Consider the following 10,655-nt stretch of genomic DNA (forward strand, 5'->3'; position numbering starts at 1 on the left):
GTTACCAAGGTGACAAGAAACTAAGATTCAACAAGTTTAATCCGTGTAAGGCTGAATTTGTCACTAACCTTATCTTGAGATTATGGTTTTGACAAATTCACATGGATAGGAACTCATACACTATAAAATCTAAGTGTCATGAGGTTTCTCTCCGATTCATGAAAATGATGGTGAGGAAACACTTTCACTAAGTAGATTTTACATAGATATCAATTGTGTTATTTGCATTTTCAAAAGTCGTTAGTGGAGCACGTGTGGTTAACCGGCACACTAACATGGACTTGTGAAAAATGGAAAATGCCTAAGCAATTGAGACTATGATTACGACATCCCTTTTCATACTTCTGAAAATTGTTTATACACACATGGGAGCTATCTAAGAATGGGTGTATGAATCTAAATTTTAGTAGTCCAATCGATTTTTGAATACATGTCAAAGCTAGTGGGAGCATAAATGATATGATCATAATCATCATGTTAGTGCGAGCATGATTATTACGTTTAGTGTTGCAAGTTAGCAATGTTAATTATAGAAAATAAAGTTTCAATTCGTGAAGTTGCAGGGGTTGAAAAGTTGTTTTGCTATAATTAAGGGAGAGGAAATTATGCTTTATTTCAATTGTAGAAGCTTAGATTGAAATTTTAATCATCTTTAGTCAAGAATATATATGAATTTTGTCTTGGAATGGTTCAACTTGAAGAAATTCTATATATATTGTGTTTTCAAAATTTGATTATGATTACGGCATCCCTCTTCATAGTTAAATTTTGAATAACATGGCAAATAAAAAATATTGTAGCAAAAGACTGGTCTAGTATCATGTCTTTATGTCAAACATCATGAATCGTGTCCCATATGCTTCGGATATAGGATCGATTTGATGTGCTATAATATTCATCCTTTCTAAATTTTCCAAATGCTTAGGGCATTTAGAAGGGAAAAGTCTAGAACTGGATATGACTAAAGTGATTAAGCAATTGCCGATGACAATCTGAGGTTCGCCAAAGATTGGTTGCTCAGGGAAAGTTGGAAGTATGATGTAAGTTGTCGAAAAGGACCGGATTGACATGTTATGAAAAGAAGTAACTCTTGTTCGGAAGTGATATTCAAAATGGGACTATGGAAATGTCTCCATAGGTGGAAGTTATTCAATCTATGTAAGATTAGAAAACCTTAATGCAAGAAGGATGTTCAATGCAATGTACTTTGAATATGAGACATCCGTTCCATAGAAGTTGACCTTCTTTGGAATACTCTGTAATGACTGGTGACAAGGTTTTGGTGGCTTTGTGAATAATCATTACAAGAGGAACATTGCATAAAAGTTTAAAATCTAACAGATTTTTTGGTAAATGATAGGAATCGTGGATTCTCACATTTACAATAAGGATTTGGGATTGTGAAATGAGTATCATTGGAATCATGTTCAATTTATCTACATCACAATGTAAGGATCATAAACAAACATAGAGTGCATACCTAGAGTATGGCATAACTATTGTTTAGAAAACAATGTGTACATGCTAGGAGCATGGGACGACTGTTGTTTTTATTCAAGTCTTAAGTTGATTATTTGAAACATTGAATAATGTGTAATCAATATGGTGATAAATAAAAAGTGGTTTTATTTATATTCAAAAGGGTTCTGGGACCATATTGGATTCGATTATTATTGTGTTTCACTTTGCATGTTTTGACTTCCAAAATAGCTAGGTTATTCTTTTTGAATGACTAAGTTATTTAAACACTCCACAGTCGTTCATATGTTAGAAGTAGGTATGAATCAAGACTGTCATGAATCGGGTTTGTAGATGGCTAAATGGGTTTAGTCATAGCCATGGTTGCTACAACATTCATGAGTGCTCATAATTTATGAGTATTGGAATAAACCCACGCTCACTTGTATCACTTCATGGAATTTATCTCGAGTGGTCGTGAGACGGTAATATCATATAAATCTTCAAACCTAGAGATATGAGTTGTTACCTATGAGTTGGTTGTGCATTGATTGCATGTAAACGCATCAGTAACTTGATGTTATAAAACGTGCCTTTATGTACAATTCAACAAGTAGTAGAACAAGCATATGAGTCGAAGTTTATCCGTTCCTTCTAGAAATAGAAGCGATATCTGGGCCCCTCGATGATTTTGTTGTGACCTATGTACCGGCCGGTTAGAACTAAATTGATGTGTTCGATTAAGTTCTTTATCAAACAAATCGGAAATCGGGAAACAAACTGCTGGACAATAAGTACGATGTTGTTCCCTATATTTGTCTGGCTGATATCATGAGGACAAAGGATTATATGATCACTTATCTAAAATGGCGCTTCATAGTTCAACAGAGTCTTCATAGTTCAATGGGATTTTCGAGAGCTATGATTGTTGGTTGGTTCCTGAAGTAACATACGCAAATATAGTTATTAGACTTATCTAAGTGGGAGTCTATTGGATAAGGTGTCTAAGTCCATAACTTATTTGGTATATACTTGACCCGACCCGGCATGGTCCATTTGGGTTGCATCTCATCCAAACTATTTATGGATAATTTTATGAGAGTTATACACATATGTTTATTAATATATTATAAGTTATAATATATTAATATGAGATTATGTTATTTAATTAGTTTTAGTCTTAAATTAATTATGAATTAATTTAGAGATTAAAAGGAAGACTAATTAGATTATGGGCCATTGGTTTTATATAGTGTGGGCTAATGCTCTTTTGTTAATGGGCTAGGCTTATATGGAAGTCCATGGATGATCCATGGAGCTTTTAACCCATGGATCCTTGGAAAGGAAAGGTCATGGGTTATTAGGGTTTCACCCTAACCATGCACACTATATAAGCATGCTTATGGAGCATGAAATGGGGCCTAAGTGTAACTAGTGAACTAGTGTGTGTGAGCTTATGTGTGGCCGAAATATACAAGTGTATACACTCTCTCAAAGTTTTCCAAGAGTTTGTGGTGCTTTGTGATTCCATTTGAGGCATTCACACTATTGGCGATTGGCCCTCAAACTCCTCAAGAACCAAACTCATCAAAAAGGTATGTAATCTCTTCTAACTCTTTATGTTGAAATGTTCCCCATACCATGTTAGATAGGTTATAAACCTTGGAAAAATTATTATTTTGCATGTATTTAGACAAACATAGATCCAAGGTTTATTAGGGTTGCATGCACACTTAGGAAGTGTTAGATTGCTCAAAATCCAACACTTATACCATCCAAGAAAGACCAACGTAGTGGCTGATGCTTTGAGCCGCAAGACGGAAGGTTCCCCGATCGGGAATGTTTGAGGATGATAGTGATTTCTACATTTTTGGATACGATCAAGGAGGCTCAAGTGGAGGGTTTGAGGAAAGAGAACTGGAAGATTGAGCGGATTCAAGTCCAATTTCCCTTGTTTTTTAGGGATAGTCGAGGACTTCTTACACAGTGTAGCCAGGTATGGGTACCGGTAACCGAGGGTGTGAGACAAAAGATATTGGAAGAAACACACAAGTGTAGGTTCTCTATATATCCAGGGGATACAAAAATGTATAAAGACTTGAGACTGAGTTATTGGTGGCCTTGCATGAAGTGGGAGATTGTTTGGTTTGTAAAGCAGTGCTTGACCTGTCGGAAGGTCAAGGTCGAGCATCTTCGGCCTCATGGAAAGGTTTAGTCGCTACCCATTCCCATTTGGAAGTGGGAAGAGACAACTATGGACTTCATCACAAATTTACCGAGTACATGGAGGGGTATGGATGTCATATGGGTCATTGTGGATAGATTGACAATGAGTTCCCACTTCATTCCGATCTCCGAGAGCATCTCCGCAGAGAAATTTGCAGATATTTATGTGCGAGAGGTGGTGGTTAGGGACGGGGTGCTATTGTCAGTAGTCTCTGATAGGGATGTTCAATTCACATCAAGATGCTGGAAGAAGTTACGCAGGGAACTGGGCACTCAGTTGCATTTCAGCACGACATAGCACCCCAAGATAGATGGCCAAAGAGAGAGGACGATCCAGACACTCGAGGATATGCTTCGGGCATGTGTATTGAATTTTGGAGGTAGTTGGGATACATACCTCCCATTGGCAGAGTTTTCATACAACAATAGTTACCATGCCATTATCAAATGACCTCCGTTTAAGATTTTGTATGGTTGGAGATGTAGGAATCCGGTTTGATGGGGCGAGGTTGGACACCGAGTCATGGGGAGAACCGAAGTAGTGCTTAAGAATACCAGGTATGGTACTTTGTGTTACACGTGTGGGACCTTATGCTACTAAAGGTGTCTCCATGGAAAAGAGTCATCAGGTTTCAGAAGAGAGGCAAGTTGGGGTCGCAATATATTGGCTCGTTTAGGAGTTTGGCCCGAGTGGGCAAGGTGGCTTACTGCTTGGATCTGTTGGACGAGCTTAGCCATATACACAACACCTTCTATATGTCTCAGCTTCATAAGTGTGTCACCGACGAGGCCGCGGTCATTTCTCTGGACGACATTCAGGTGGAAGAGAGCCTGAACTACATTGAGAGGCCCATTGCAATTTTGGGTAGGAAAACCAAGGTTCTTCAAAATAAGGAAGTGAATCTAGTAAAGGTGCAATGGCAGCACCGATGTCTGAATGGACATGGGGGCCGAAAGAGGAGATGCGAGATCACTATCCGGACTTATTCGCATCAGAAGACTTCGAGGACGAAGTCTAGTTCAAGTGGAGGATATTTGTAACACTTGTTCCATGTATCATTTAATTTTCTAAGTTTTAGGGTTTTGTGTTGGGACTTAACAAGTTGGGGAGCTCCAACTCGTCAAGTAGACATCATTTATGTGGACGTGGGATTTAGAACCTACTCGACGAGTCGGAAGGCCCCAACTCAACAAGTAGACTCTATAAAGGAAAACCCTAATTTTTAGGGTTTACACCCTATATAAAGGACTTAATCCGCATCCTTTGGCCTCCCTTATCAGCTAATTACCCATAGAAGGAAACCATAGCCGTTCTTTGCTACTTCTTTGTGCTTGTGAGGCTAAGAGAGTATTTTTGGTGCATTTGTTGAAGAAGTTTGAAGGTTGAGAAGCTATTAATGGGAAGGAGCTTGTAGATCCAACATCTACATCATTTTGGCTTCCATTTGAAGGTAACAAACTCTTTCCTAGATGAATCTAGGGTTGAAGGACATTTTTAGTGCTTTTGTGGATCATTTGGGCATTGGGCATGATCTGAAGTTGTAACTTCAGATCTGGAGTCCGCTGAGTCCTAAAAGTTATAAAGTTACTGAATTTATCAAGCTTTAGCCCTTCTCTTTGGCTTAAACATCTCCCTTAGCTTGGTTTTGGAATTTAAATCCTTTCATGCATGTAAACTTTGCAACTTTACGTGGAAACCATGCCCTAGGAGGCTAGATCTGTAGTTTGGAGCTTTGGGGTAGCTTAAAAACGTCTGAACACAAAAAGTATTGAAGGGACTCGATGGGTCGGGTAGGGTTTACCCGTTTTCGAGGTTATGAGTGATTTCGGTGAAGGATTAGAGTTTTCAGTCTACATGAGTTTTCATTCAACATGAGTTTTCAGTCATCTAGACATTAAGGAACTCGGCGAGTTGTTGGATGCACTCGACGATTTGAGGTCAACATGGACTGTTGAACTTGAGTTTGACCCGGTTTGAATTTGTGGGTATTTATGGCATTTTGGGATTATGACAGGTTAATCACATGATGATTATAGGCAGTTGAGTTGGAGTTGTGCATTGGGATTGATCTTATATGTCAGTTCAGCATTCACGAGAGGTGAGTCTCCTCACCATATCAATGGGTCGAAGGCACTAAGGACATGGGAGAGCCCATGGAAACCAGATATAAGACCATGTGGAGAGCTCATGGCTTTCCTATTAAATACTATAGGAGAGCCCATGGCACTTAGTTGTAAGACCATGTGGAGAGCTCATGGCATCCTGGAGTAAGACCTTGGGGACAAGCCCACGACATCCTTATATGTTATATGCATGGCTTATTCCTTCATGTTCTAATGTGATATAATCACATTCTAGCATGAAGCACTTCAAGCTACAAACTTCTTACTTTAACAACGATCGCGTTATTGTTGAATTTGGTGTCTAAGTCCATAACTATAATTGGGATGTACTTGACCCGATTGTAGCATGGTCCTTTTGGGTGGCCTTCACCAGTGCAATTTGATAGGATGGACTTTTGAAAATAAGGTTATTTATGGTTTATTAATATATTACAAGTAGAATATATTAATATGAAATTACTTAATTAGTATTTATGAAGAATTAATTTGGAATTAATTTTGTGGTCAAAACAAACTAATTAAATATATGGGGATTGATTATGTAAATGAATTATTCATAAAGTGTGGGCCAATGATCCATGATTATTTAGATGGGCTAACCAATAAGATAATCGATGGATAGTCCATTGAGGTTAAACCCATGGAGTATTACAATGTGAAAAAGTCATGGAGCATTAGGGTTTACAAAGTGTAACCCTAGCATTTGCCACACTATAAACAGAACCCTCATGAACCAAAATTGGTTGCACCATCTTTTGAGCTAAGTAACTTATTCTATTAAGCCTCCTCTTGCATATTGGTGTATGTGAACCATTAGAGGCATCACACTTGGGGTGCTCAGGCTTCAAAGGTCAAGAACTACAAGTCCTTCTAAGAGGTAAGTCATCAAACTAATTCTATTGTTCATTTGACATTTGTATGCTAGTTAGGGAGAATGCTTTGGAAAAATTGAAAATGCATGTATAATTAGAGAAAGCATAGATCCAAAGCATTTAGGGTTGCATGTGCACCATAGGAGTGATATAGTGCTCAAAACCCAACAGTGGTATCATAGCCTAGGATTTTTTCCTGGTATATTTAATGATTGCTAATTTTTCAACGCTGAAAAATTCTATTTTCTAGCCTCTGACTGGTGAACTCGCCGAGTTCATTAACTGACTCAATGAGTCCACTTAGTAACAGAGCAACTTGCTGCGTCAGTTCATGCACTCGGCGAGTTGAAGGCTCTGTTTGCAGAATTTCAGGTTTCTTGGCCTGGATTGGATTAGGAACACTACCACAAACTGTTTTGGATCATTAAAAATGTTTTTTCTGATCAGGTAGCGCTTGTACTCATCCAACCACAAGATAATTGTCAAAGTTTTGAGAAAATTGTTGTTTTATGTGATAAACAAAGTTACCTGCAAATTGTTGACTTGTATTATCTTGTTTATGATCTTAGCTAGATCAATCTTGAATTATATGATAATTTTAGTTGTTGATAAATTGATCTAAATGAATTTTAATAACCTCCATAACTTATCCTCAAGTAATGGAAAATGAAAAGTCTCGTCTATTAAAATCCAATTAAACTCAAAAGTTATGAATATGAAGAGTTTTGACAAGTTTCAAAACTTGCCCTCAAGTTTTGTAATTTGTAAAGTCTCACTAATGAAACTTTAATTCCAAACCCTATATTTTTAAAAATTAAAATTCAACCCTTATACTTTATAATATTATAAGTTTAATAATATATATATATATATATATATATATATATATATACATATACATATATATATATATATATATATATATATATATTTGTATGTATGTATATGTATGGATAAGACAAGTTAGTCTTACCATTAGTAGGCATCATTCACCAAGTCGGTCAATAAGGGAGGTATAAGGTTACTGCCTATAAAATGGTGGTTTAATGGGTATCCACTCTCACCCTCTGCTTCGTTGACTGGTGGAGGGTCGTTAGCCGAACGGGTAGGATAGGACACTAATTCTCCCTCATTAAAAGTATAATGATAAATATAAAGTAACTAAACTTTTATAAAATTCTCAATCTTAATTACTTCAGGACAAATGTGAAAATGATGCTAATCCATAAATTTGCACTTTGCACCTTGTTAAGTCGTTAATGGAGCGTGTGTGGTTAATCATCACACTAATCTGGGACTGACTATGTGTAGCAAAGGGTAGCTTGGTGTTAGTCATAGATCAATGGAGCGTGTGTGGTTAACCGACACATTGATTAAGTGATTTGTAACATTGGGTTTACTGAGTTAATTTACATGGTTATTCACACCTTGTTTATGATCCTCAACATCCCAGTTACAAACTTGAAGGGAACAATCGAGATTTAAACTTGCCATTGAAAATTTCAATGAATCTCAAAGGATCTAGGAATTTCAAATCGAATTAAAACATAATTATCTATTTCGTTTTTCATTGTGGAAATTAGTAAATCATAATTTACCTACCTTCAAATATTTTACAATTGGATTACGGCATCCCTCTTCGCAATTGTAAAATATTGTGTTGGGTCCTAGCCTTAATATCTCATTTGGGTGTAATATTAAGGATTATCATCTAACCTAAACTTTGTTCTTCTTCTTTTTCAGATGTCTATCCCAAACAATGCTTCCACCCCAATTCCTTCAGGCTCTTTCTCCCTCATGAACCTATGTGGGAGGGTCATTTTCGATGGTTCGAAATTTAATGATTTGATTCGAAACATCCGAATGGCTATTCCTTATGAGGACAAAGAATATATCATAGACAAAGACTTAAAGGAGATTAATGTCACCACTGCTACTCCTGAACAAATCGCTGAATGTACTGCCCATGAGAGGATTGCTACCATGACTGTTGAGCTGCAAAAGTCCTATGAGGACTACTATCCTTTTGAAATGTATCAAGACTTAATGGAAAGATACCATCAAAGTGCTTGGTAGGAGAGTTATGAGATCATTGCTTCCATTATCACAACCAAAATGAAGGGTGGAGAGTCTATCACGGCCGACTTGTAGAAGATGCAAAGATATGTGGACAACTTGCTTAAATTGAATGTAAATTTTGATGAAGAGTTGGCTATAGACATAATTCTACACTCTATACCTTCTTGATATGATAATTTTCGTATGAGCTATCATATGAATAAGGAGAAGGTCACTCTTAGCAAGCTCTAAGACCTTCTAAGGACTGCAGAAAGCAACTTGAAAGGCAAGTCGGTTGTGTCTACTCCTACTACTACTACTACTTCGTCCCTTGTTCTGGAAATTGGACATTGGAAGGGAAAGAAGAGGAAGGCTCCCTCCAAGAGTTGAAAGGGAAAGTCTCTTGATGGATCCTCTTCTAGTGGGACCAAATTTGGTTCTGCTAATCCCTCTTCAAATCTGAAGGATGTTGTCTGCTTCCGTTTCCATGAAAAAGGGCACTGAAAATGAAGCTACCCCAAGTACTTGCAGGACATAAAGGATGGGAAGATCAAGGCCTCCTTTGTAGGTATTTACATTATTCAATTTAATAACTCATCACATGCTAATTCTTGGATCCTTGATATAGGTTGTGGCTTTCACATTTGTTCTGATTTGCATGGACTAAAAAAAAGTAAGGATGTGGAGCACGGGAGGATAAACTTAATCATGGGAAATAGGAAAGTGTCGCCTATGACCAAGATTGGAGTTTATTCTTTATTGCTTAGTAATCGTTTTAATTTAAATTTGAATAATTGTTGTTACTCAGTTGATATGGCGAGAAATATTATTTCCTTTCATAGTTTGTATAAACAAGGTTTTACCTTTTTCTTTTAATAATGAAGTTGATACTATTAATGCTTATTATAATGGTGTATTTTATTTTGAAGCATTACCTTGTAATGGTATAAATGAAACTGTGATGGTTGTAGATAACATAGGAAATAATGTGTTGAATATTGATTCGTCCAATGTTTTGGACAAGGCATGCTTGTGGCATTATCGTATTGGACATGTCAACAAGAAGCACATAGCCCAACACCAAAAGGATGGAGTTTTGGAGTCATTCAACTTAAATTCGGACGACACTTGAAAATCTTGGTTACTTGGAAAGATGACCAAGTCACCCTTCACTAGTAATTGTGAATGGGGTGAATTTTTGTTGGATCTCATACACACTAATGTGTGTGGACCATTCAGAACCACCACAAGGGATGCTAACCGCTTCTATGTGACTTTTACTGATGATTATAGTAGGTATGGCTATATCTACTTAATCAAGTATAAGTCAGAAACCTTTGAAAAGTTCAAGGAGTTTAAGCAAGAAGTGGAGAATCATTTGGGCAGGAAGATAAAGATGTTGCGATCCGATCGTGGAGGAGAGTATCTTAGTATCGAGTTCCTTGACTATCTTAAGGAATGTGAAATTGTTTCACAATTGACACCACCTAGGACACCACAACTTAATGGTGTTGCTAAAAGGTGCAATAGAACCTTGGTAGACATGGTTCATTCCATGATGAGTCGATCTTCGTTACCTATCTCATTCTGGGGGTATGCCTTAGAGACTGCTGCCCATATCCTTAATCTAGTCCCTACCAAAAAGGTTTCCAAAACACCATACGCGATGTGGATGGGGAAGGTTCCCTTGTTAGACCAAATCAAATTTTAGGGTTGCAAGGCTTTCATAAGAAGCAAGACCAATGAAAAACTCGAACCTCAGAGTGAGCGATGTATTTTCATCGGCTAACCGCAAAAGTCCTTTAGATATCTCTTCTATAGACCAAGTGACAATGTTGTCTTCGTTGCGAGGAGAGGAGTCTTTTGCAAGAGAGAACTCATATGCCAAGAGGATAGTTGTGACAACTGCCAATTCAG

This window comes from Lactuca saligna, chromosome 3 (genome assembly GCF_052625555.1).
Source record: "Lactuca saligna cultivar CGN05327 chromosome 3, ASM5262555v1, whole genome shotgun sequence".
Classification (NCBI taxonomy): Eukaryota; Viridiplantae; Streptophyta; class Magnoliopsida; order Asterales; family Asteraceae; genus Lactuca; species Lactuca saligna.